A 5,612-nucleotide genomic window follows, 5' to 3' on the forward strand; every position below is an offset into this window, starting at 1 on the left:
TTAATTTTGTGTAATGGACAGATGTACATGATAGTTTTTAAAAAAGATATAGGTGAGATGTCCCTTTGAGTGTGCAAGCTTTTTGCTTGGAAACCAACACTAGATAAGATACCCTGTTTTTTGAATTTATCTCACAGGAATACAATCAATGACAATGAAGTATTGTGTGTGGGATGTGTTTTGATTGTAAATATGCTTGGCACTTGTTCTTTGAATGCAATTTTTTTCTCTAGAGTTTGGTGCGGTTACTTTAGGTGGTGGGGTATTCATTTTGCACAATATATTGACTCTCCTTCTAACTTCATGAGATATCCCTTGACAAATTCTCCAAGTTCTTTTTCATGTTTCTCTCCTCCTTTTCATATGGCCAATTTAACTACAATACAATTTGGTATGAATGGATAGAAAGTGTTTGGAATGGTTTTTTTTTTAAGTAATCAACGTAGGAATAGGAAAAGAAATAGATAGAATCTTTTATAAAATATTTTGAGGGAGAAAAAATTATACTTCTTTATTTTCTTGCATGTTTTGTAAATTAATATGTAATGTTTACCATTATGTATAAATAGATAGAAAGAGCAGGAGAAAGATTGATGTTATATCAATTTATACTCTTTTGATAATCTTTCAAATGTAGAAAAAATTTATAATCTTCCTATATATTTTGTATTTGATTTATGTTGTTAATTATATTTATAGTTTTTTGGTATAAAATTTAATTTAATAAATATTCAAAACATATAAGACTCTACAAATTGAGAAGTTTACAATTTCTTCATTTTTTTTAATCCTCCCGACCTCAAACTCCTCATTGATCTAAGGAATATTTTTTTTCTTGGTATTCTTGTTAGGATATTTGGCTCTTCCTCAGTGATATTTTTAAATTATTGATATTTGAATTCTATTAAGTACATCTATTTTTGTTGTTTTAAATTTGTTTCATACATTGCTATCATGTTTTATTATTCTTAATTCTTCTAGTTAACAAATCAAATATTGCATCTTTAGTTCAATGATTGAGTTTTTCATGGTTTTGGTTAAAATTATTGACTTTGTGACTTGTGATCATATATATATATATATATATATATATATATATATATATATATATATATATATATATAAATGTTTCGAATATATTTTATTTTAACTGGTTGGTTCTTTTTGTAATGCTCAGGCATTTTTTTCAATATCAAATAATGAGTGTATCTGGTCAAAAAATTACTAAAATGGATGCCCTACAATACATTAAGGAAGTACAATGTGCATTTCACGACAGCAGAGAAAAGTTTGACAAGTTTATGGATGTCATGAAAGATTACAAATTTCATAGGTATGAACAAGTTGAACAACAATCTATCTTTCAATTCTCCACATAATATATACACACACGTGCGCGCCTGCATTTTTCCATCTTTCTATCTTCTATTGTTGTTTTTAATAGGAGGGGGAGGGGTCATGATTTTGTTAACAAATATTAATTTATTATCTTTTAGTCATTTGCAGAATTGATGTTGGGATTGTCGTAGAAAAAGTAGAGGAGATTCTTAAAGACCATGGGGATTTGATTTTGGGGTTCAACAAGTTTTTGTCAAAGGGATATAAAATCTTACTTCTAGATGAGGGTGAGGATGGGTTTGGAAATGTTTCGAAATATTTGAAGAAGATTCAGGTGAAAAAATTATTAAATTTTAGGCATCTCATATGACATGGGACATTGGGGATGATTTTAGTCGGCCATAAAAAGTTGTTAGGTTTGATAATGCCATGGCAATGTATGAAACAAATACAAGTTAGTTAAATTTGATGGTAAAATTAGATGTTACAAAGAAGGATTTGTTGAATATGGTAGGTTTATGTAAGAAAAGAAACCACATTATAATACACACACACACTTTCATCTATTTATTGGCTCTTCTTGGTCTGAGTAAAAAAGTCTAAGACGACACTTATTATGCAACAAAGAGAGTATTGGTTTTGTTGTATAAATATAAATTGAACAACTTCATCAAGTCTGATTGGTTTCGTTTAATGCAGGATCGATTTGAAAACAAAGATCATGTTTACAAGTCATTTCTAAATATACTTCTTAAGTACAAAAATAATGGAGTCACTCTTTATGATACATACCATGAGGTAAGTGTTGTCGATGTATATTCATTTCAACATATTAATTTTTTCTTCTTAATTTCCTTTTCATTTTCATTTGCTTTAGTCATATATATTCAACTTCTCTAGGCTGCTACACTTTTTGAGGGTCACCGTGATCTTGTTCGTGACTTCACTAAGTTTCTGCCATCTGTACATCTAAGGGGAAAATCTACTTAATATAGGACAAGCAAAAGGTTGTTACAAGTGTCAATAGATTAAAGACTTAACCAACTATGTTAAATTGTGAAAAATCAGCTTGTGAACATGTGAAAACTCAAGAACAAATTTGACATAAGTAGCAACTATGTTTATTGAATGAAATAAAATGACTTAAGATATTTTCCTTTATATAAAATATGTTGGTACCAAAGAACTATATTATTTAGCGACAAGAATGAGATTTAGCATAAGGATTTATTTAGTTAATATTTTTCAATGCATTTCTCTTATTTTTTTTAATGTCTATTTTTTTCCTTTTATTTTTATTGACCTTTCCTTTTTATCCCTTATGAAAAAGATTCTCCATTTTTTCATCCTTAAATTTTCTTTTTCTATTATTTTTATTACCCTTTCGTTTTTTATTACGTTGACGTTAAGGGAAATATTTTTTTGTTGCTATAAAATCCATAAGTATCATTTACAGAAAACAATTATGTTCGAGCTAAGAATGATCACTATAGCTGACAAAACACTTCTTTCAAGTATTTATCACTTCACATTTTGATGTCAAATTATTATTATTATTATATTCATTTCTTAATAAACAATATATTAATTTGGTACGTATTGAATGATTCATTTAGTTTAGATTTTGCAATGAATTTCTCACATTTTTTAAAGTCCTTCTTATTTTTTACTTTTCTTTTATTGATTTTTCCTTTTTATCCCTTACGAACAAGATTCTTCATCTTTTCTTCATTAATTTTCTCTCTAGTATTTTTTTTATCAAGTACCAATGTATTTTTTTTTTCACTTTTTTCTTCAAATAAAATATTTTTTGCATTCACACTAAAAGATGTAAAAGGATGGTGTTCTCAATTTGATAAAAAAAAAACTTTAAATTTATATTTCCTCCATCTCATTTTATTTGACTTTCAAAAAAAAATTCCATTTGTATAGTCATTATAGAATATCAACGAAACATTAAATATTTTTTCTATTGCATCATTATTGTTTTATTAAAAAAATATTTCATTGAACTAATTAATCTTTTTATTGCTCCATTTTCAAACAATAGTTTTGATTAATCTGTCCTCTCATTCTTGTTAACACAAACATTTGTAGATACATAGGAAAACACATAGGCAGAGTTAAATTGCGTTTCTTACAATCTTATTGTTTGTAATTTTTTTTTAGCAAACATGAGGTAGACCAAGACTTGTGAACAACAATTAACAAAAGCAAAACAAAGGGATTCCACACCTTTTGCAGAAAAAAAAGGAAGCCTAATAAGTGAAGGAAGGAATAGATTCTCACCAAGTGATATCTATTCTACAATTGACTCCATTATTAGCCAAAGCATATGGACACGAACTATACTCTTATAAATATGTGAAACCTGAAAACTCATATGAGGACATCAATTAATGTAATGATCCGATCGAATTCAATATTTAAGATAATATATCGTTATATTATAATTTATAATCTTAATTCATGAATAAAATAATTTTAAGGAGCTATTATTGAGCTAGAGTATTTTGAGAACTCTCATAAAGCCACATGCATATGTTTTATTCCAATCTTATTTTTTGAACATTTAATTTTTAATTTTATGAAATATATGTTTTAATTCAAATTCCAAATTAATTTTATTTTACAACTAGCTAGTTCATAATTTCGTTTCTCAATTATCTCAAACAACTACTTTTTATCTTTGATTGGTCTCCTACATGTATGTTGTTCCTATGGAGACAATCTAGGTTGGGGTAGAATCAATCACCTCTCCCAACATGAATGAGCTAACATGATTTTATAAATTAAATTTGGGCATCTCTCTTTGCGAGATTTGAACCTTGGTTCATTGTGTTATCCTATGCTAGATTTAACACCATGCATTAGAACCAATAAATTATTTTATGTATGTTTAAAAAATATATTGTATATACCTAAATGTGTGGGGAACTATGTATACACACACATATCAATTTATTCATGGTGTTATAGCATAGGATAATGCCAATAAGTTGTAGGTTCGAGTGGAACTCGACTCGATCCTCTTAAATATTATCTCGTATTCGAGTTTTATGGATAAAAAAAATGACAAAGTCTTGTCATTGATAAGATCTACAGATCCTTCATACCAATAACATAGTTGCCCCCACAAACAAAGCGGTATAAGATAGTGAATTCAAACCTCGTCATCTCTATTTGGCTAGGCCAAACAAAATATGTGTTTGAATGAAATCCGTGTTACTTAACGCAATTAGGAATTTAATATTAAATTAAGTGTTCGGTTGAATTTCAATAACATGTACTAAAATCACTCATTTAGTAAAATGTAGATGCCAAACAATGAAGAATTAAGTCTTAGCTTTAGAAAAAAAATTATCAATAACCTAATAATTGTGACTTACAATATAAATAACTTTATGTTCCTCTATCACCTTTATAAATTAATTATAAAAATTATTTTTAATGAGATCATTCTTATGGGTTATTCATCAACAACGGTATTTTTAAGAATTTTTTTCTTTAATTTCAATGTTTTTATAGATTTTTCTTAACCTTTTTATCTCTTTCGATCTATCATTTTCATATTTATTTCGACACTGAATGTTAATATTTTTTAAAATAAATTACTGATAGTTAAAAATAACATTGTTTCATAATATACATTTATTGTTTATCGTAAATCTAAAATATAATTTATATGTTCAAAACTATTTATCAATTGTGAATTTTAATTATAATATAATATATTATGATTATTTATCTATTATAAATGTCAGTTGTGTGTAATGATATTTTATTGAATTAAATAATTTTTAAGAATTTATAAAATATGATGTTTTTTTATTATAGTCTTTTAATGTTTTGTTATGTCATCAATTAGTTTGACATGTGTAATTTTATTTGGCAAGTTATCTTTTTAATTCTTCATTTGTTCAAAACTGTTGATGATGCCAAACTACTTTATGAGAGATTTAAAATCAAAATTAACAAAAAATCTCATTTGTTGTGGTGATGCGTGACTAGTTAATGGCTTATAAATGTCATTGTTATATCAATCATTAATATTATTAGTTGACAATATGGATTAAAACAAAAGCAAAATTAAAGGTACTATATAAAAAATATAAAAATATTGGTTTATTGTAAATTAAAAATATTATCTGATAAGGAAAAATCAAAACAAATTTTTAAGGAAATAAAATTAAGAAAAAACTTAATTTAGAAGTACCAAACTATTTTTTTATGGAAATATATTTATGTCATTTCATGCAAAAAAAGTGGAGAAT

The sequence above is a fragment of the Glycine max genome, chromosome 8 (genome assembly GCF_000004515.6).
Source record: "Glycine max cultivar Williams 82 chromosome 8, Glycine_max_v4.0, whole genome shotgun sequence".
In the NCBI taxonomy this organism is placed as follows: domain Eukaryota; kingdom Viridiplantae; phylum Streptophyta; class Magnoliopsida; order Fabales; family Fabaceae; genus Glycine; species Glycine max.